Source organism: Pseudorca crassidens, chromosome 16 (assembly GCF_039906515.1).
Source record: "Pseudorca crassidens isolate mPseCra1 chromosome 16, mPseCra1.hap1, whole genome shotgun sequence".
NCBI lineage: Eukaryota > Metazoa > Chordata > Mammalia > Artiodactyla > Delphinidae > Pseudorca > Pseudorca crassidens.
The window spans coordinates 48,369,434-48,393,687 of NC_090311.1; the positions used below are offsets into that span (position 1 = coordinate 48,369,434).

Here is a 24,254-nt window from a genome sequence, read left to right on the forward strand (position 1 = left end):
TTCAAATACTGCAGAAAGCACAAGTAATTTAAAAACATGGAAAAAGCTGTTAAACTTGCTAAATGGGTTGCTGACGAATTCAAGGGAAGTGGTAGAGGCAAAATGGCAATGGCAAGGAAGTATGTTTAAAAAGTGACAGGAGTGGGGCTTCCCAGGTGGCGCGGTGGTTGAGAGTCCGCCTGCCGATGCAGGGGACACAGGTTCGTGCCCCGGTCCGGGAAGATCCCACATGCCGTGGAGCCATGGCCACTGAGCCTGCGCGTCCGGAGCCTGTGCTCTGCAACGGGAGAGGCCACAGCAGTGAGAGGCCCGCGTACCGCAAAAAAAAAAAAAAAAGTGACAGGAGCTATTCAGGTATAGACTACCATTTTGAGAAGTTCAAAGAAGAATGGTATATAGCCTCAAGGTAATAACAATGTCAAAGGAAGGTTTTGCTGGTTTATTTTCAATTTCAAGGAAATTTGATCAGGCGTTGTAATCTAACTGGAAATAGCCTGTCAAGGATTCATGTCAAAACAGACAAGGAGCGGGAGGTCTCAACGAAGGCAAGGATCTAGCCTTAGAAAAGGGGAAACTTCTTGTGAGACAGGAGAGAGAGAAGAGAAAGACACATAAAAAGGGATCTTTGAGATGAGGAGAAGAAATTTGCAGAACTTACATTTGGTACCTTCAAACTTCTCTAAGAAAGAGAATGAAGTCATCTTCAATAACTGGAAGGGTGGGGATTAGGCACAGGGAGAGATGTACCGAGTAGTGGGAAAAAATGTTGGAAAGTAACTGGATACTTATGAATTTGCCAGAACTAACAGAAACCATCTACCTAATTATCACATGACCATAAAAGAAAGTACTGAAGGAAGGTAGGAAAATCATTTCTTTTTCAGTTAGCATGCACGTTAAACTGCACCATTCAAAACCAGGAGAATCTGTGGTATACCTAGAGACAATACCCTATGATTAATCTCTAGGATAAAAACCACTATAATAATCTATGAAGTTGATGTCATAAAGTGCCATCACTTTTAGGAGACGACATGCATTGTCAAAGGACGCACCAGAGTTCAAGCATAAATTTCTAATTTGACAATAAGAAGGTAGATTTCTAGGAAAAATCAAGTTGCAAAGATCTGAAACTTGGTATAACTGAAAAGTTTCCCCAAGACAGGTAAATTGTACATATACACAGACCTTTCTGAAGCAGCTTAAAAAAAAATAAGTAGCAATCAAGCTCTTCATTTTATTTGAGGATGGAATAAAAGAAAATCTATGAGGTAGGGACTCTTTTCATACAATGAATATTTAATGAGTGCTAACTATGTGTCACATGAACGATTCTAGCCTAGGGATATAGCGATGAACAAAAAGAATGAAAAAAGCCCTGCCTTCTTGGAAATTACATTCTGTTTTACTGTCTGTGTCTTATGAGGTTAAGTAATTTCTCTTTGCAGCCACATCTAGTAGGTGGCAGAGACAGCATTCAAATTCAGATATGTTAGATCACAAGAACATGCTCTTGCACTCAGGTATGATTCCAGCATATATAAACCACTGCTTGACATAAGAAAAAAAAACACTTCTACATTTATCTATACTTTTCAATAATAACATTTATTTTAAGAAGAATTTCGAACACTGTACCATTTTGCTTGTACTACTTCTCTCACTATAGGCATACTTTTCCTTCCATCAACTTGTAAATTTTAAAATAAAGGAAAACTGAGCTAGCTGAAAGTAGTAAGATCTCCTCACCTGCTCTCTTAAATTACTAACCGAAGAACTATTCATACTTCAGCACACTTCTTAAAATATACTGGGGTAGGGCTTCCCTGGTGGCACAGTGGTTGAGAGTCTGCCTGCCGATGCAGGGGACACGGGTTCGTGCCCCAGTCCGGGAAGATCCCACATGCCACGGAGCGACTGGGCCCGTGAGCCATGGCCAATGAGCCTGCGCGTCCGGAGCCTGTGCCCTGCAATGAAAGAGGCCACAGCAGTAAGGGGCCCGCATACCGCAAAAAAAAAAGTCTCCTGGGCTTCCCTGGTGGCGCAGTGGTTGAGAGTCCGCCTGCCGATGTAGGGAACATGGGTTCGTGCCCCGGTCCGGGAAGATCCCACATGTCGCGGAACGGCTAGGCCCATGAGCCATGGCCGCTGAGCCTGCGCATCCGGAGCCTGTGCTCCACAACGGGAGAGGCCACAACAGTGAGAGGCCCGTGTACAGCAAAGGAAAAAAAAAAAAAAAAATATATATATATATATATATATATACACACACACACACACACACACACATATATAGGGGTAATGCGGAATAGGGGAATATTAGAGATGAGCCTCATCGCGAAGAGTATATGCTAATCTTTTCCTTTTATTTGTATTATTATCTGCATTATCTTAATATGCAAACAACTCACTGCTACTATTATTATTCTCTTTCCCTTAAGGAGTTGCTTTCCTATTAGAAATTTCCAGCAAATACCTGGTGATCCTTGGGTACTGTTCATGTAACAGTGAAGCACAGGAACTCTGACTGGACAATGCTGTGGGTATAGGAGGGCTTGTAAACTAGTGGGCTTCACTGTAGGGTAACTGGGCAATCACCTGCCTGTGCAGATATGGAGACCCTCGAATGTCAGGCTCTGCTGCTCTCTTCCCTGGAGTCAGTTTCTTAGAAGAGTCCTCCAGTCTCCTAGATGGAGTATACACTTCTGACTGCCACTGCTCTGCAAACAAGTGGGAAAAGTAACATGGGACAAAAAGTAAGGGCACATCTTCTGATCCAGTAAGTAGACTTTTGCTTAACCATCATTTACAGTGTTTTCCTATTCTGTATTCTGTCCAAATCTAGGGTCTCACTGGTTTAGCTTCTCTGAACACTCAAACATGCAACTTCTGCCAGGACTACTGAATTTGTCCAGGTTGGGTTCAGCACTGTCCAAGATAAATATAATACTGCAAATGCGACTACATGTGTTAATTTAAAATTTTCTAGTGTCCCCATGAAAAAAACTAGAGAAGAAGCTGAAATTAATAGATTTTGTTTCACCCAATGGATCCAAAATGTTATTTCAATATAATAAATATAAAAATTATTAATAAGATATTTTCTTTTCTTTCTTCATAGTTAAACTTCCAAACCTGGTATGTACATTACCATTAAAGCACATCTCAGTCAGGGCTTGCCACATGTTAAGTGCTCAGTAGCCACTGAATAACTCCAAGATTTCAGTGGCTCAACACAACAAAAGTCTACTTCTGTCTCATGTAAAATGCCCAACATAACAAGCAGGATCTGTTTCACAGTCATCCAAGGACCCAGGCTGACTATCTTGTTCTTGTATCAAATGAAACATATGGCTAGGTACTTCCAGATAAAGAAAAAGACCAGCAACTCTTCATGGACTTTTCACTATGTCAACACAGAAATAACACACACCTCCCCTCAAAGTCCACTGGCCAGAATCAGTCACATGATACCACCTAACTTCAAGGAAAAAAAGGAATTAAATGTTCCCATATGCCTGGAATGAAAGGAGAACTGAATGTGGAAGAGCACTAAGAAGTCATTACCACAGGCAGGCACCTGGCTGTGAGGACAAGTGTTAGAAGATGATATAAGCCCTAGATCCTACAGTATAACTGTTTCTTATAAAGATTTTTAAACCTGTTTTCAAAGTGCCTTTGATGAACTTCTTAGTAGACTACTACACACGGCTGAGGAAAGACCTTTGGAGCTTGAGGATATGTCAGGGAAAATCTCCAAAATTGAAAAGCAAACCAAAAAAACACCAAAAAAGAACAGAATATCAAAGAACTGTGGAACAAGTAGAAAAGATGTAACATATGCGTAATGAGAAGGAGAAGTAATACAAAAAGGAGAAGAAAAAGAAAAAGAAAAAGGAACAGGAAACATACTTGAAACACTGATTGAAAATTTCTCCAAATTAATGATAGACACCAAACCACAGATCCAGGAAGTTCAGAGAACACCAAGCAGGTTAAATGACCAAAAAACTACACCTATATAGATCATTTTCAAACTACAGAAAGTAAAAGATTAAGAAAAAATCTTGAAAGAAAATAGAGGGAAAAAACACCTTACCTATAGAGGGGCAAAGATAAGAATTACATCTGACTTCTCTTTAGAAACCATGCAAGCAAGAAGAGAGTGCAATGAAATATTTAAAGTGTCAAGAGAAAAAAAAAAACCAACCTAGAATTCTGTACCGTTACATGGACTATTCATCAAGACAGACCACATTATGGTGGTATATAAAATATACCTTACGGTGGTATATAAAATATACCTTAACAAATTTAAAACAATAGAAATCATACAATATCTCCTCTCAGACCATCACAGAATTAAACTAGAATCAAAAATAGAAAGATAGTTGAAAAATCTCAAAATACTTAAACAATGCACTTCTAAAGGAAATGGGCCAAAGAAGAATTTTCAAGAGACATTTAAGAATAATTTGAACTAAATGGAAATGAAAGCATAAATTTTCAGAATCGATGGGATGCAGTGAAAGCAGTGCTTAGAGGGAAATTTACAGCATTCAATGCATGTATTAGAAAAGAAGAGAGATCTAAAATCAATAACGTAAGGTGCCATCTAAAGAAACTAGGAAAAGAAGGGCAAATTAAATCCAAGAAGAGCAGATGAAAAGTAATAAAAATCAGAGCAGAAAATAATAAAACTGAAAACAGGAAATCAATAGAGAAAAATCAATGAAACCAAAGGTTCTTTGAAAAGGTTCTTTGCAAAGATTCTTTGAAAAGATAAATAAAATTGATAAAAAAGAAAAATGACACAGATTACTAATATCAGAAATGAAAGCGGAGACACCACTACAGATCCCATGGTCATTAAAAGGTTAATCAAGGAATACCATGAGCTCTATGCCAACAAATTAGATAACTTAGATGAAATGGCCCTATTCCTTGAAAGATACAATTTGCTAAAACTCACACATGAATAAACAGACTATCCAAATAGGTCTACATTTTTAGAGAAATTGAATCATAATTAATAATCTTCCAAACCAGAAAGCACCAGGCCCAGATGGGTTCTCTAGTGAATTCTAGCAAACACTTAAGAAGATATTATAACAATTCTCTATAATCTTATTCAGAAGATAGAAACAAAGGGAATACTTCCTAACTCATTCTATGAGGCCAGCATTACCCTAATACCAAAACCAGATAAAGACATTACAAGAAAACTAGAGACCAATCTCTCATAAACATATATACAAAAATCCTGAACAGAATATTAGCACATCAGGAATTCCCTGGTGGTCCAGTGGTTAGGACTCAGTGCACTCACTGCTGGGGCACAGGTTCAATCCCTGGTTGGGGAACTAAGATCCTGCAAACTGTGCAGTGTGGCCAAAAATGAAAAAGAATATTAGCACATCAAATCCAACAATGTATAAAAAGAATTTATACCATGACCAACTGGCATTTAATCCAGGTACACAAGGCTGGTTCAACATTCAAGAAATCAACTAATTCAATCCATCACATCAGAAGACTAAAGAAGAAAAACCACTAAGATGCTATCATTAGATGCAGAAAAAGCATTTGAGACTATTTTACACTCATTCACGATTAAAAGAAAAATCTCAGCAAACTAGGGATAGAGGGGAATATCCTCAATTTGAAGAACACCTACCAAAAACCTATAGCTAACATCACATTTAATAGTGAGACACTCAAAGCTTTCCCACTAAGATCAGGAACAAGGCAACATATCCCTTCTTACCACTCCTTTTCAAATCACACTGGAAATCCAAGCTAATGGAATAAGACAAGAGAAAGAAATAAATGGTATAAAGATTGGAAAGAAAGAACTGTCTTCGTTCACAGATGATGTAATCATCTATATAGAAAATCTACATGAATCAACGACAAAAAAACTCCTAGAATTAATAATCAATTACAGCAAAGTTGCAAGATACAAGGTTAATATACAAAAGTCAATTGCTCTCCTATATGCCAGTAATACGCTTGTGGAATTTGAAATTAAAGACATATCATTTACATCAGCACCCCCAAAATGAAATACTTAGGTATAAATCTAATAAAATACATGTAAGATCTATATGAGGAAAATTACAAAACTAATGAAAAAAGTCAAAGAACTAAATAAATGGACAGTCCATGTTAATGAATAGGAAGACTCAATACTGCCAAGATATCTGTTCTTCCCTATTATCTATTAAGTCAATACAATCCCAGCCAACATCATATGTCACTAAGGAATTATAAATTAAAACAACAATCAGGTAAATGTTACCACACATTTATTAAAATGGTCAAAATCTAAAGCACTGACAACATAAAATGCTGATAAGGATACAGAGCAAAGGGACCCTCATTCATTGCTGATGGTAATGCAAAATGACAGAGCCACACTGGAAGAATTTGGCAGTTTCTTACAAAAACTAAACATACTATTAGCATACAATCCAGAAATCCTGCTACTTGGTATCCCAAATGAGTTGAAAACTTGTGTCCACACAAAAACCTGCCCAAAGATGTTTAAAAGAACTTTATTCATAACTGTCAAAACTTGGAAGCAATCAAGATGTCCTTCAGTAGGTAAATGCATAAATAAGCTGTGGTATATCCAGACAGTGGACTATTATTCATTGATTAATATAATTCATCAACACATTTTAAACATTTTAACAACTGTGAAATCAGAATGTGTCTTAAAATTGATATAATATCATTGTTTAATAGGCATCATTTTTCTTTCTTAATGGATCTTTTCACATTTTAACAACTGTAAAATCAAGATACGTCTTAAGATTAATATCACATCATTGTTTAATAGGTATCATTTATTTTCTTTCTTAATGGTACACAAAATAACAGTACATCAGTGCCTAGGAATTACACAGATATATATTTTAGGGTTGATGTAATACATTCCAGAATGTATACCTCAACTTCAGAACAAACTGGATGAGTTTGCTAGTACTAACAACCAAATATTTCTCACATATATATATAAAACTTGTCAGGTTTATACTGTTATTAACACAATGTAAGTACTAGCAAAACCTGGCTTTTTATTAACTACTGTTCTTTCTACCATAATTACTAATTTTTTGCCAATTTTCTTTTTATCTTTTTGGTAACATCGCCAGTCCTGCAAAATCTTCCTGATCTGGCTTTACAGAGTCAACTGTAAAATTAACTCAAAGAGCCAAACGAATTCTCCACTCTAGAAATATCCTTTTAAAATAAAACTCATCGGGACTTCCCTGGTGACATAGTGGTTAAAATCCGCCTGCCAATGCAGGGGACACGGGTTTGAGCTCTTGTCTGGGAAGATCCCACATGCCACAGAGTAACTAAGCCCGTGAGCCACAACTACTGAGCCTGTGTTCTAGAGCCCGCGAGCCACAACTAGTGAAGCCCATGCACCTAGAGCCCGTGCTCCACAACAAGAGAAACCACCACAATGAGAAGTCTGCGCACTACAACAAAGAGTAGCCCCCGCTCACTGCAGCAAGAGAGAGCCTGCGTGCAGCAACGAAGACCCAATGCAGCCAAAAATAAATAAATAAAAAATAAAACTCATCAATTCTGTTCATTCCTATTCCACTAGTTAATAAAAGACTGCTGTTGCAAATTATAAATTTCTGTGGACAGTGCCACCAACTGACAGAAGGGTTCAAGAAAAACCTGACCAAACTCCAGGAACTACAATGTACTTCACCCACTCATAAGGAAATACACACTTTGCTTTCTTTACCATCACAATTTGCAATTAGAAAAATGTAGTGATACAATCCTTGAAGAAACATCAACATTTTTTCAGCCCAATTCTAACAAAATAAAATGCAAATGACTAGTGAGAAATAATTGTATCTGCATTAACCCACAGAATACAGAAGACCTTGGTCTTCTGGTGAAATACCAGTAAACTTACTTTGGCTTATGGCTGTTCAACTGAAGTGCAAATGAATTTGTGAATGGGCACATTCAAGGATCAAGTATCTAAAAGTAAACAAATCAATATTATCCACAATGAGAAACAGTTTTAAAAAATTATAATCAGTATCTTGATAGGGGTATGGATTACAAAGGTGTATGCATTTTCCAAAACTGATTGAACGGTATACATAAGACCTGCACACTTCACTTTATATGTATGTTTACATATATATACATATTATACTTCAATTTTTAAAACTTAATAAATTAGAACATGGAATGGGGAAAAGCAAAAAAAAAAAAAAAATCCTGTGGGGTTGGATGAGAATTGAGGATGTTAGTATAAACTAAAATTATTTTTTAAAAATATAGTTCCTAACTATGTTCACTGGAAGGGACTGGAAACAATGACACCAGTACTAATGACAATACCTAATGCCCAGATCTTGGTTTCTATATATTGTTTCTCCACTAAGAGAAACCTGGCCTCCTTAAAATCATGACTGATTCTGCCCCATAGATGGGGCACAAAAGGTCCAACGTGAGCCTGGAACATCACTGTGTCAGAAAGTGATAGGGCCACACCCAAAGGACACCAGAGCCAGGATGAAGGGACTCCCACTGTCAGAACCTGGGACAATATGAACATCAAAAAACATAAAGGTTGTAAATGAAAGGATAAAGAGGATGTGGTATATATATATACCCCCCCACACACAAATGGAATACCACTCAGCCATAAAAAAGAACAAAATTTTGCCATGTGCAGCAACATGACTTGGAGGGCATTATGCTAAGTGAAATAAGTCAGACAGAGGACATATACTGTACGATACCACTTTTTTGTGGAATCTTAAAAAAGTACAACAAACTAGCGAATATGACAAACAAGAAGCAGACTCACAGAGAGAGAGCAAACCAGTGGTTACCAATGGGAGGAGGGGAGGCAATATAGGAGTGGGAGAGTGGGAGGTACAAACTACTGGGTGTAAGATAAACTCAAGGATGTATTGTACAACACAGGAAATATAGTCAATATTTTGTTATAACTGTAAATGGAAAAGTAACCTTTTAAAATTGTGTAAAAATTTTTAAATACAAATAACAACAACAAAAAATAAGGGCTGTAATGGATTATAACCCACTGGATAAAGTAGAAGGCCATCAGTCCATATTGATGATAGCTAGATAAAGAGAATAAATAAAGACTAAGATATTCAAGTATTCAAGTATCTCCCCACAGTTTGTTTATTAGTTGTAAAGGGGGAAACAATGACTATACAATGAAGAAACTGGACAACACCCTAGCCAGGTGATCAAAACCAATATTACTAATGCCAAGTAAGGTCAGACACATCATGCTTCTGAATGTGATAGCCTGAGAAAGGACACATCATCATTTATGTAGAATTCTTGCCAGAGATGCATCACCTAAATCTAACAATGAGAAAATGTCAGATAACTCCAAACTGAGGAACACTGTATAAAATAACTGGCCTATATGCTTTTTTTTTTTAATTTCTAGCACTATTTTATTTGTTTATTTTTAATTTATTTATTTTATTCTTTCATTTTTGGCTGTGTTGGGTCTTCGTTGCTGCATGCGGGCTTTCTCTAGCTGCAGCGAGCGGGGGCTACTCTTCACTGCGGTGCGCAGGCTTCTCATTGCGGTGCTTCTCTTGTTGTGGAGCACAGGCTCTAGGCGTGCAGGCTTCAGTAGTTGTGGCATGCAGGCTCAACAGCTGTGACTCGCGGGCTCTAGTGCGCAGGCTCACTAGTTGTGGCGCACAGGTCTAGCTGCTCCACAGCATGTGGGATCCTCCCAGACCAGGGATCGAACCCGTGTCCCCTGCACTGACAGACTGGTTCTCAATCACTGTGCCACCAGGGAAGCCCATGGCCTATATTCTTAAAACATGTTACTGTCATGAAAGACAAAGGACAGCTAAGGAACTGTTCCAGATTAAAGAGACATGACAACTAATAACAGTATGTGATCCCAGACTAAATCCTCTGCTGGGAGGAGGCAGAGTCTAAAAAAGACTTGAGATAGTTGAGATAACAGACGAAAGTGTGTAATAGGTTAAAGTACTGTATCAATGTAAAATTTCCTGAATTTGATAACCTAAGTGTGATTACATATGAGAAAACCCTTGTTTTTAGAAAACAGAAACAAATAGTAAGGATAAAATACATACAACTTAATTCTCTCAAAGAGTTTATCAAAAATAAATTGTGGGTGGCCAGAGGGGAAGATGGTGGAAGAGTAAGACACGGAGATCACCTTCCTCCTCACAGATACACCAGAAATACATCTACACGTGGAACAACTCCTACAGAACACCTACTGAATGCTGGCAGAAGACCTCAGACCTCCCAAAAGGCAAGAAAGTCCCCACGTACCTGGGTAGGGCAAAAGAAAAAAGAATAAACAGAGACAAAAGGATAGGGACGGGACCTGCACCAGTGGGAGGGAGCTGTGAAGGAGGAAAGGTTTCCACACACTAATAAGCCCCTTCGAGGGCGGAGACTGCGGGTGGCAGAGGGGGAAAGCTTCGGGGCCGCGGAGGAGAGCACAACAACAGGGCTGCAGAGGGCAAAGCAGAGAGATCACGCACAGAGAATCGATGCTGACCGGCACTCACCAGCCCGAGAGGCTTGTCTGCTCACCCGACGGGGTGGGCGGGGCTGGGAGCTGAGGCTCCAGCTTCCGTCGGAGCGCAGGGAGAGGACTGGGGTTGGCGGCGTGAACACAGCCTGCAGGGGGTTACTGCACCAGGGCTAGCCGAGAGGGAGTCCGGGGAAAAGTCTGGACCTGTCGAAGAGGCAAGAGACTTTTTCTTCCCTCTGTTTCCTGGTGCGTGAGGAGAGGGGATTAAGAGCGCTGCTTAAAGGAGCTCCAGAGACGGGCGCGAGCCGTGGCTAACAGCGCGGACCCCAGAGACGGGCATGAGACGCTAAGGCTGCTGCTGTCACCACCAAGAAGCCTGTGTGCAAGCACAGGTCACTATCCACACCTCCCTTCCGGGGAGCCTGTGCAGCCCGCCACTGCCAGGGTCCGGGATCCAGGGACAACTTCCCCGGGAGAGCGCACGGTGTGCCTCAGGCTGGTGCAACGTCCTGCCGGCCTCTGCCGCCACAGGCTGGCCCCGCACTCTGTACCCCTCCCTCCCCCAGGCCTGGGTGAGCCAGAACCCCCAAAACAGCGGCTCCTTTAACCCCATCCTGTCTGAGGGAAGAATAGACGCCCTCCGGTCCAAAGATGAGCCCCGGGAGCTGTGAGAACAAAGAAGAGAAAGGGAAATCTCTCCTAGCAGCCTCAGAAGCAGCGGATTAAAGCTCCACAATCAACTAGATGTACCCTGCATCTGTGGAATACATGAATAGACAACGAATCATCCCAAATTAAGGAGGTGGACTTTGAGAGCAAGACTTATTATTTTTTCCCCTTTTCCTCTTTTTGTCAGTGTGGATGTGTATGCCTCTGTGTGAGATTTTGTCTGTATACCTTTGCCTTCACCATTTGTCCTAGGGTTCTATCCATCCGTTTTTTTTAAATTTTTTTCTTAATAATTATTTTTATTTTAATAACTTTATTTTATCTTACCTTCGTTTCTTTTCTTTCTTTCTTTCTTTCCTTCCTTTCTCTCTCTCTCTCTCGCTCTCTGTCTCTCTCTCTTCTTTTTCTCCCTTTTATTCTGAGGTGGGAGAGCCAACTTCAGGACACTGGTCCACAAGAGATCTCCCAGCTCCACATAATATCAAACGCTGAAAATCTCCCAGAGATCGCCATCTCAACACCAACACCCAGCTTCACTCAACGACCAGCAAGCTACAGTACTGGACACCCTATGCCAAACAAATAGCAAGACAGGAACACAACCCCACCCATTAGCAGAGAGGCTGCCTAAAATCATAAGTCCACAGACACCCCAAAACACACCACCAGACGTGTACCTGCCCACCAGAAAGACAAGACCCAGCCTCATCCACCAGAACACAGGCACTAGTCCCCTCTACCAGGAAGCCCACACAACCCACCGAACCAACTTTAGCCACTGGGGAAAGACACCAAAAGCAACGGGAACTACGAACCTGCAGCCAGCAAAAAACAGACCCCAAACACAGTAAGACAAGCAACATGAGAAGACAGAAAAACACACAGCAGATGAAGGAGCAAGATAAAAACCAACCAGACCTAACAAATGAAGAGGAAATAGGCAGTCTACCTGAAAAAGAATTCAGAATAATGATAGTAAAGATGATCCAAAATCTTGGAAATAGAATACACAAAATGCAAGAAACATTTAACAAGGACCTAGAAGAACTAAAGATGAAACAAGCAATGATGAACAACACAATAGATGAATTTAAAAATACTCTAGATGGGGCTTCCCTGGTGGCGCATTGGTTGAGAGTCCGCCTGCCGATGCAGGGGACACGGGTTCGTGCCCCGGTCCGGGAAGATCCCACATGCTGCGAAGCGGCTAGGCCCGTGAGCCATGGCCGCTGAGCCTGTGTGTCCAGAGCCTGTGCTCCGCAACAGGAGACACCACAACAGTGAGAGGCCCGCGTACCGCAAAAAAACAAAACAAAGCAAACAAAAAAACAAAACAAAACAAAACAATACTCTAGATGGGATCAATAGCAGAATAACTGAGGCAGAAGAACAGATAAGTGACCTGGAAGATAAAATAGTGGAAATAACTACTGCAGAGCAGAATAAAGATTAAAGAATGAAAAGAACTGAGGACAGTCTAAGAGACCTCTGGGACAACATTAAACACACCAACATTTGAATTATAGGGGTTCCAGAAGAAGAAGAGAAAAAGAAAGGGACTGAGAAAATATTTGAAGACATTATAGTTGAAAACTTCCCTAATATGGGAAAGGAAATAGTGAAGTCCAGAAGCACAGAGAGTCCCATACAGGATAAATCCAAGGAGAAACACGCCAACACACATATTAATCAAACTGTCAAAAATTAAATACAAAGAAAACATTAAAAGCAGCAAGGGAAAAACAACAAATAACACACAGGGGAATCCCCATAAGATTAACACCTGATCTTTCAGCAGAAACTCTGCATGCCAGAAGGGACTGGCAGGACATATGTAAAATGATGAAGGAGAAGAACCTACAACCAAGATTTCTCTACCCAGCAAGGATCTCATTCAGATTTGATGGAGAAATTAAAACCTTTACAGACAAGCAAAAGCTGAGAGAGTTCAGCACCACCAAACCAGCTTTACAACAAATGCTAAAGGAACTTCTCTAGGCAAGAAACACAAGAGAAGGAAAAGACCTACAATAACAAACCGAAAACAATTAAGAAAATGGGAATAGGAACATACATATCGATAATTACCTTAAATGTAAATGGATTAAATGCTCCCACCAAAGGACACGGACTGGCTGAATGGATACAAAAACAAGACTCATATATATGCTGTCTACAAGAGACCCACTTCAGACCTAGAGACACATACAGACTGAAAGTAAGGGGATGGAAAAAGATATTCCATGCAAATGGTAACCAAAAGAAAGCTGGAGTAGCAATTCTCATATCAGACAAAATAGACTTTAAAATAAAGACCATTACAAGAGACAAAGAAGGACACTACATAATGATCAAGGGATCGATCCAAGAAGAAGATATAACAATTGTAAATATTTATGCACCCAACATAGGAGCACCTCAATACATAAGGCAAATACTAACAGCCATAAAAAGGGAAATCGACAGTAACACATTCACAGTAGGGGACTTTAACACCCCACTTTCACCAATGGACAGATCATCCAAAATGAAAATAAATAAGGAAACACAAGCTTTAAATGATACATTAAACAAGATGGACGTAATTGATATTTATAGGACATTCCATCCAAAAACAACAGAACACACATTTTTCTCAAGTGCTCATGGAATATTCTCCAGGATAGATCATATCTTACGTCACAAATCAAGCCTTGGTAAATTTAAGAAAACTGAAATTGTATCAAGCATCTTTTCTGAACACAACGCTATGAGACTAGATATCAATTACAGGAAAAGATCTGTAAAACATACAAACACATGGAGGCTAAACAATACACTACTTAATAACGAAGTGATCACTGAAGAAATCAAAGAGGAAATTAAAAATTACCTAGAAACAAATGACAATGGAGACACGACGACCCAAAACCTATGGGATGCAGCAAAAGCAGTTCTAAGAGGGAAGATTATAGCAATACAATCCTACCTTAAGAAACAGGAAACATCTCGAATAAACAACCTAACCTTGCACCTAAAGCAAATACAGAAAGAAGAACAAAAAAACCCCGAAGTTAGCAGAAGGAAAGAAATCATAAAGTACAGATCAGAAATAAATGAAAAAGAAATGAAGGAAACGATAGCAAAGATCAATAAAACTAAAAGCTGGTTCTTTGGGAAGATAAACAAAATGGATAAACCATTAGCCAGACTCATCAAGAAAAAAAGAGAGAAGACTCAAATCAATAGAATTAGAAATGAAAAAGGAGAAGTAACAACTGACACTGCAGAAATACAAAAGATCATGAGAGATTACTACAAGCAACTCTATGCCAATAAAATGGACAACCTGGAAGAAATGGACAAATTCTTAGAAAGGCACAACCTGCCAAGACTGAATCAGGAAGAAATAGAAAATATGAACAGACTAATCACAAGCACTGAAATTGAAACTGTGATTAAAAATCTTCCAACAAACAAAAGCCCAGGACCAGATGGCTTCCCAGGCGAGTTCTATCAAACATTTAGAGAAGAGCTAACACCTACCCTTCTCAAAGTCTTCCAAAATATAGCAGAGGGAGGAACACTCCCAAACTGATTCTACAAGGCCACCATCAATCACCCTGATACCAAAACCAGACAAGGATGTCACAAAGAAAGAAAACTACAGGCCAATATCACTGATGAACATAGATGCAAAAATCCTCAAGAAAATACTAGCAAACAGAATCCAACAACACATTAAAAGGATCATACACCACGATCAAGTGGGGTTTATTCCAGAAATGCAAGGATTCTTCAATATACGCAAATCAATCAACATAATACACCACATTAACAAATTGAAGGGGAAAAAACATATGATCATCTCAACAGATGCAGAGAAAGCTTTCGACAAAATTCAACACCCAGTCATGATAAAAACCCTGCAGAAAGTAGGCATAGAGGGAACTTTCCTCAACATAATAAAGGCCATATATGACAAACCCACAGCCAACATCGTCATCCATGGTGAAAAACTGGAAACATTTCCACTAAGATCAGGAAAAAGACAAGGTTGCCCAGTCTCACCACTCTTATTCAACATAGTTTTGGAAGTTTTAGGTACAGCAATCAGAGAAGAAAAGGAAATAAAAGGAATTCAAATTGGAAAAGAAGAAGTAAAGCTGTCACTGTTTGCAGATGACATAATACTATATATAGAGAATCCTAAAGATGCTACCAGAAAACTACTAGAGCTAATCAATGAATTTGGTAAAGTAGCAGGATACAAAATTAATGCACAGAAATCTCTGGCATTCCTATACACTAATGATGAAAAATCTGAAAGTGAAATCAAGAAAACACTCCCATTTACCATTGCAACAAAAAGAATAAAATATCTAGGAATAAACCTACCTAAGGAGACAAAAGACCTGTATGCAGAAAATTATAAGACACTGATGAAAGAAATTAAAGATGATACAAATAGATGGAGAGATATACCATGTTCTTGGATTGGAAGAATCAACATTGTGAAAATGACTCCACTACCCAAAGCAATCTACAGATTCAATGCAATCTCTATCAAACTTCCACTGGCATTTTCACAGAACTAGAACAAAAAAATTCACAATTTGTATGGAAACACAAATGACCCCGAATAGCCAAAGCAATCTTGAGAAAGAAAAACGGAGCTGGAGGAATCAGGCTCCCTGACTTCAGACTATACTACAAAGCTACAGTAATCAAGACAGTATGGTACTGGCACAAAAACAGAAAGATAGATCAATGGAACAGGATAGAAAGCCCAGAGAGAAACCCACGCACATATGGTCACCTTATCTTTGATAAAGGAGGCAGGAATGTACAGTGGAGAAAGGACAGCCTCTTCAATAAGTGGTGCTGGGAAAACTGGACAGCTACATGTAAAAGTATGAGATTAGATCACTCCCTAACAGCATACACAAAAATAAGCTCAAAATGGATTAAAGACCTAAATGTAAAGCCAGAAACTATCAAACGCTTAGAGGAAAACATAGGCAGGACACTCTATGACATAAATCACAGCAAGATCCTTTTTGACCCACCTCCTAGAGAAATGGAAATAAAAACAAAAATAAACAAATGGGACCTAATGAAACTTCAAAGCTTTTGCACAGCAAAGGAAACCATAAACAGGACCAAAAGACAACCCTCAGAATGGGAGAAAATATTTGCAAATGAAGCAACTGCCAAAGGATTCATCTCCAAAATTTACAAGCAGCTCAATAACAAAAAAACAAACAAACCAATCCAAAAATGGGCAGAAGACTTAAACAGACATTTCTCCAAAGAAGATATACACACTGCCAACAAACACATGAAAGAATGCTCAACATCAAGAATCATTAGAGAAATGCAAATCAAAACTACAATGAGATATCATCTCACACCAGTCAGAATGGCCATCATCAAAAAATCTAGAAACCGTAAATGCTGGAGAGGGTGTGGAGAAAAGGGAACACTCTTGCACTGCTGGTGGGAATGTGAATTGGTACAGCCACTGTGGAGAACAGTATGGAGGGTCCTTAAAAAACTACAAATAGAACTACCATATGACCCAGCAATCCCACTGCTGGGCATATACCCTGAGAAAGCCATAATTCAAAAAGAGTCATGTACCAAAATGTTCACTGCAGCTCTATTTATAATAGCCCAGACATGGAAACAACCTAAGTGTCCATCATCAGATGAATGGATAAAGAAGATGTGGCACATATATACAATGGAATATTACTCAGCCATAAAAAGAAATGAAATTGAGCTATTTGTAATGAGGTGGATGAACCTACAGTCTGTCATACAGAGTGAACTAAGTCAGAAAGAGAAAGACAAATACCGTATGCTAACACATATATATGGAATTTAAGAAAAAAAAATGTCATGAAGAACCTAGGGGTAAGACAGGAATAAAGTCACAGACCTACTAGCGAATGGACTTGAGGATATGGGGAGGGGGAAGGGCAAGCTGTGACAAAGCGAGAGAGTGGCATGGACATATATACACTACCAAACGTGAAATAGATAGCTAGTGGGAAGCAGCCGCAAAGCACAGGGAGATCAGTTCGGTGCTTTGTGACCACCTAAAAGGGTGGGATAGGGAGGATGGGAGGGAGGGAGACGCAAGAGGGAAGAGATATGGGAACACATGTATATGTATAACTGATTCACTTCGTTATAAAGCAGAAACTAACACACCATTGTAAAGCAATTATACTCCAGTAAGGATGTAAAAAAAAAATAAAATTGTGTACGTGTAGATTAGGTAAAGGAAAGAAGTAGAGACCCAGAGAACAATGCAAATGTGGGAAAATGTTAAAAATTGATGAGTCACAGATAAAGAGTATATGGGAGTTTTACTGTGCTTTTGTTTTTTAAGGTTTTATTTTTTTAAATACATCTTTATTGGAGTATAATTTCTTCACGATGCTGTTAAGTTTCTGCTATACAACAAAGTGAATCAGCCATATGCATACATATATCCCCATATCCCCTCCCTCTTGAGCCTCCCCCCAGCCTCCCTATTTCACCCCTCTAGGTCGTCACAAAACACGGAGCTGATCTCCCTGTGCTATGCTGCTGCTTCCCACTAGCTATGTGTTTTACATTTGGTAGTGTATATATGTTGATGCTACTCTCACTTCGCCCCAGCTTCACCCTCCACCCCATGTCCTCAAGTCCATTCTCTACGTCTATGTCTTTACTCCTGCTCTGCCGCTAGGTTCATCAGTATCTTGTTTTTTTTTAGGTTCTATATAGCCAGGACATGGAAGCAACCTAAATGTCCATCGACAGATGAATGGATACTATGCTATTCTTGCATCTTTTCTAAGTATGAAGTAATTTCAAAATAAAAAGTAAAAATAAAAACATAAATGAATTACGTTCATGTGTTGTAGTCCTAACCTCCAGTATCTCAGAATGTGACCTTGATTTGAAGATATTGTCTTTACAGAGGTCATCATATTAAAATGAGATCATTAGAGTGGGCCCTAATCGAATATGGCTGGTGTCCTTATAAAAGGGGGAAATTTGTATAAAGACATGTCAAGAGAGACAGGGAGAAGATGGCCATCTACAGTCCAATGAATGCTTGTGGCTATGAGAAGTTAGGAAAGAGGCCTGGAACAGATCCTTCCCTAGCACCCTCAGAGGGAGCATGGCTCAGACAACAACCTGATTTTGGATGTTTAGCCTCCAGAGCTGGGAGAAAATAATTTTCTGCTCTCCTAAGCAGAAATAAACAAAAGAATTAAAATAGTCAAACAAACAAAACACACCTACAGGACATTATGCTAAAATAAATTAAATAATTTTTACAGACATCTGAGATATACTTTCACCAAATAAAGATGTTTAAAAAGCACAGATATTTTAATTACTCACTACTATTCACCAAATAAAGAAGAAATCATCAAACACCAATCTTGCACTGTAAAGAAAATCACGTGATATAAAGAACCAAAAAAAAAAACCCAAAAGAACTAACCAAACTCAATGCACTATCCTATTGATATAAGTGCTTTTAACGTAAACTAAATCCCATATGAGAATAAGTATACTAAAATTCATTTAACAGGTATCATTATTTAAAAACATATTTTTTAAAAATCTCCCATTAGAATCAACCAAAAAATTATTAAAACTAAGAGTTAAACAAGTGAAGTTAATTAAATATACACGTTTTTCATATATTAACAAAAGTTTACAAAATATAATGAAAAAATAATCTCACTCACAGCAGCATCTAAAAATATACTAAAAATTTTACTGAAAGTCAAAGAAGATTAATAAAAGAAGGGGTACCACTTTATGAGTTAGAATACTATATACTGTAAAGACATCAGTTCTATCCAAATCTATCAACAAATGTTAACAGGGTTTTGAATGGAATCAGACAAAAAGGACTCTAAAGATATTTGGAAAAATAAACTTTGGAGTATCCAAAACTTTTGGAAAAGTAACAAAGAAGTATCTGCCTTACCATGTATTAAAATATACTGGAAGCTACATCAATATAAACAATGTGTTCTACTGTCAAGAGACACATTATAAGAGGAGGCCAAAAGTAGATCCATATATATATAAGAATGTAATAAAAGCAGCATCTCAAATAAATAAAAGGTGTTGAATGTGCTGCCCATCTGAGGAAAAACTGAACTGGATCCTTATCTCATGCAACAAAATTAATTCCAGATAAAAGGTTAAGATGTAAAATGTGAAACTATAAAAGAACTTGAAAATACTATTGCAACGGGGAAGTAATTTCTAAATTTGACATTAAAAGCAGAAACCATAAAGAAAATGGCTGGTGTAAACTGTCATTAAAGACAACACTGAATACATTTTTTGTAGCAATCTTAATAAACCTATAACATTATTGCACTTATTATTATGCTTTTAGAGTTGTGGCTAGGGCAGTAAAATCAGAGTATGTTATTCTACCCATGTGATTTCATTTTAAAGGGAACAATTTTCTACTTTGATTTGACAACTGGCTTTTCCTGTAATGCTTAGGAGTTATTTGAGTAACAAAAAGTACTTAACTCCTATTTTTTCACACTTCTGTGTTTGTTATCTTTAGTTAGAATTTTTAAAAAATCTAAAATTTGGGTGACTTCCTATAATTTGACACCAAGTTATTAAAATGTTATGTTTTTTAAATTGACTGAAGTTAATATTCTAGGTGAAGAAATAGTAAGTACCTACAAGGACTTTTTTTTCAGCTTCAGACCCACTGGATCTAAGTGCTACTTGCACCTCAACTTATGTTATAAGCAAATGTTTGTTCTGCAAGGGAAAAAAATGCTTATTTAAATGTGATATTTCATGTCAAATTCCTAGATTCTTCTCCCTTCCCTTTACATCACAGTCATTCAAACATTTGCATTTGCAATACAGAGGCAAGAAGTATTCATAATGGAGTTCAGATTCTTTTTTTTTTTTGCGGTACGCGGGCCTCTCACTGTTGTGGCCTCTCCCGTTGCGGAGCACAGGCTCCGGACGCGCAGGCTCAGCAGCCATCGCTCACGGGCCCAGCCACTCCACAGCATGTGGGATCTTCCCGGACCGGGGCACGAACCCATGTCCCCTGCATGGGCAGGTGGACTCTCAACCACTGCGCCACCAGAGAAGCCCTGGAGTTCAGATTCTTTAACATGATTATTTTTACTTTCGAAATCCTCTTTTTTGTCCTTTCATAAATTAGCCTAAAGTGCAGGATAAAAGGTATAACACCTGAGTTATGATACAGAATTTACACAGGATTTCAGGGCTTAGGTGTAAAGGCTTAAACCAGCAAGAGTCCATTCCTCAGCCCTGACTTATTAGCATGTTCCTCAGCCACCATTTGGACTTCGCTGAAAGACCTGGAAGGCAACAGATTACTACAGCAGATAAGAGTTCCATGCAGAGGAGTCAGTTGTGTCAAATACCACTGAGCAGCTCACGATGAGTACAGAAAATCTGGCACATGGAAGCCATCAATGACACTGACAAGAATGGTTTTTGAGACATTACTCATGGCAAACAGGTAGATGGATGATAAGAGCAGGCTAAATAGTCAAGGGAAGGTGAGGGAGAGAAGGTACTCTGTGGCTACTAAGTGGCTACTAAGCAGGAGGCTGGTAGATAACTGTTTTCTTACTAAGTCTATACTAGAGATTATTTGCTGATGGAAGTAAACCAACGAAGAGGCAAAGACTAGAAAAAAGAGAGGAGAAATAGTCAAAATTCTCACTGATATCAAAACCAAATAGAGTTAACGAGGTGATATTTATCTCTGTGCTTACATCAACCTCAACAGAAATAATTTAGCATTTTTGTAGAAGCTGCCCTGTAAATTTCGTGGTCATATTTTTTTAAGTTTTTTTTGAAAAGATTTATTTACTATTTATTTTATTTTTATTTACTAAGACTATGTTGGGTCTTAGTTGCGGCATGCAGGATCTTTTGTTGTGGCGTGCGGGCTTCTCTCCAGTTGTGGCATGCGGGTTTTTCTCTCTCTAGTTGTGGCACACAGGCTCCAGGGCACGTGGGCTCTGCAGTTTGCAGCACGCAGGCTCTCTAGTTGAGGCATGTGAGATCAGTAGTTGTGGTGTGCTGGCTTAGTTGCCCTGCGGCATGTGGGACCTTAGTTCCCTGACCAGGGATCGAACCTGAGTTCCCTGCATTGTAAGGCAGATTCTTTACCACTGGACCACCAGGGAAGTCCCTCTTGGTCATATTTTCAACACTTAAGCAGTATTTCCATATGAACTCATGTCTCCAAATTATTGGTACTAAAGCATACTAATTTCTTTGCTCTCTAAACACTCTAAGTAACTCAACATACATAAGAGATTTTATGCCCAGGAAATTTCTCTTAATAATATGAGTTTTTCCTTCATAGCAGCTTCACTAATTTTATTTTATTCTCATTTTTTTAAAAACTCCCTGTTGATGTTTGAGTTCGTATTCTAGTAAAAGTTTTTCATTACACATATTTTCCACACATCATATTAAACACAGTTCCTACTATGATTTTTTCTTAAGTCCTAAACTGTGACCTTTGACAGATATATGTAAAAATGTTCTTTATTTTCACAAAGAATTAGAAGCTTTCCTATTTTTCTTAAAACACAAACGGCTCTATTTTAGGCTTCCCTTTTCCGATAGAGTCAAAAAAGCACTGTCACTTTAGGATTGGGGAGACAACACAGAGTGCCAGATTAGAGCATCCTCTACTTAGCTCCACTGATTGTTGCAATTGGGGAACGTAGGTCCTATGCTGCCATATTCCAGTTTTTCAAAATAAGCCAGAGAGCTGGATTTTCTTTTTGGGAAATCTCCCAACTTTTAATTGCTTGTAACTAATTAAAGAAATATAGCGTAAGCCAAATACAGCATGCCCGCAGGCCAAATCCAGCTAAGAGGCCACCAGTTCACAACTTCAAGGTTAAAGAATCATAGTAGGTCTGCTTATTTTTCTTTCACATTTTTCTTGTTTTTAGGTAATTCTTCCCTCCAAAAAGGGATATCACAAGTTTTTCTATAATATAGCCATTCAGAGATTCAAAGCAAGGTTAAATAAGCTCCACCGTCACCAAGTGCCATTTAACATCTGTCTTTTTTAAAGTAATATATCAAATTTGCATTTTGATACTAGTTTGCAATGGGAAAGAAATTCATCTTTAAATTTTCAGTTGCTTTTGTGAAGGGCAGTTTTCTTACACCTACAAGATAATTAACATTTATAGCACACCTAATTAACATTTATAGCACACCTACAGTGTGCAAGGGACACTACTAAACACTCACATTTAGGTATTTCATTAAAGCCTAAATTACCTTGTGAAGTAGATTTTATTATCTCGTTTTAGAGACAACTTGCAACAGTTCACAAACTTCTCAGTTTTTGTTTCTCAGCACTCAGAATCCAGCAGAAATAGTTGGTTAGGCTTGTTTTTTGACAGGTATCATCAATCAAAAATAATTACAACCATCTTAAATCACAGTAACAAAAATGCAAAGCAAAAGTATTGAAGGATGATATCCTTTGAAAATACAGCTAAACCTTAATTTCAACTCCTAATAAATTCTTCACTTTCATTGATCTTACAATCATTGAAATGGCCAGTTATTTTCAAGACAAGTAAAATTGAAGTCAGCTCTGCTTTTTGGTTAATACGTTTCTTTCCAGGGTCTCTAAAAAGACTAAAAGTTTTATAGAATCAAAGCTTTTTTCATTAATTAAAGAGGACTAAAAAAAAAGAACACTGGCTGCTGCCACAAAGAAGTTACTGAACACGTGTGGTGGGCAAGGCACTATGCTCAGCCCAGTAACACACGGAACCAAGTAAGATTCCCTCCTCACATAGAGCCTTACAGTTTCTAAGAATGGAAACACAACAGATCCTGTTAAAAATGTTCATACAAATTATAATTACAATGATGATAAGTGCCAAAAAAGAAATGTAAAACAAGGTATTATGAGAGCTTTGACAAAGATGTGTAAGTTTAAGTAAAAAGACAAAATCTTTTTTGTAAAAAAAAGTAAAAGTAAAGTAAAAGTAAAAGTAAAAAGACATTAAGTAAAAAGACAAAATCTCAATATAATAAGGGGGATAAAAAGACAACTGCTCTGTTACAGTGATGTGGATCCTTTAAAACTATTACAGTCTGGGCCCAGAAGGACCAGGGGCTCCCCTGGGTCCCCAGCTGCCCCAGGAGAGAGAAGGGTCATGCTGAGAGCACTCTGGGACCCAGGGCCACCTGCAGGTTTGGCTCAACTTCACAGCAGCCAGGCCCTGGACACCCTCAACCACAGCAGAACATCTGCCTGTGCCTTCTTCCCTAAAGTCATTTTGATTCCTCTTTTTAGCTTAGCTCCTGTTACTTAATTGATGCTGCAAAAGTTCTTATTAAAGTTTCATATAGTATTATAATTGTAAAATAGTGTTTTTAAAATTAAAAAATTGTTTAATATAATTGATATGAATACATAGCTCCAGGTCGTGAGACCCTCTAGAAATACATAGGTCTTTATTAAATTTTAATAAAGAATTGCTATTTACTACAACCATCAGTGAAATCTGACATGGTAGAAATGTTTAAACAATAAAACCAATTTGTATGTTAATAGCTGTTACTATAAATGTATATATAAATTTACCTGAATAAATTTCTTTTTGGCCATGCCAAAAAAAAAAAATTACAGTCTGAAGGCTTACATTAAAATACTATTAGTACATAATTCTATTTATATTTCATATATGCTAGTGTTAAGTTTCTATGTGTAAGTTTCTACTTACACTTCTAAGGGTAAGTCTTCACTTTGATGTTTTTAAAGCCATTCTTTTCCCTACAAGACACACACACATAACCTCAATATTTAAAAAGTAAAACCCTTATCAGGATTTAATTCCAAAGCTCAATGAACAAAAAATAATTAATACATTATGTATTTATAAAAATTAAAAACAGACAAAACCAATAACATTTATCAAATAATGTGGAGAAAATGGTTAAAATGCTTTTATTG

The 24,254-nt window shown here is 38.2% G+C and overlaps 1 protein-coding gene across 2 annotated transcripts in view; it reads right to left on the bottom strand.

Moving 5' to 3' along the window:
• BMPR1A (bone morphogenetic protein receptor type 1A) overlaps positions 1 to 24,254 on the bottom strand; it is a 145,948-nt gene that overhangs the window by 77,954 nt on the left and 43,740 nt on the right. Inside the window, exon 2 of one of the 2 annotated variants that reach the window (XM_067710315.1) lies at positions 7,949 to 8,016. The exons of the other annotated variant lie outside the window; for it this stretch is intronic. The gene's annotated coding sequence lies outside the window, so the exon portion shown is untranslated. The remainder of the gene's footprint in view (positions 1 to 7,948; positions 8,017 to 24,254) is intronic. 2 annotated transcript variants of the gene reach the window in all.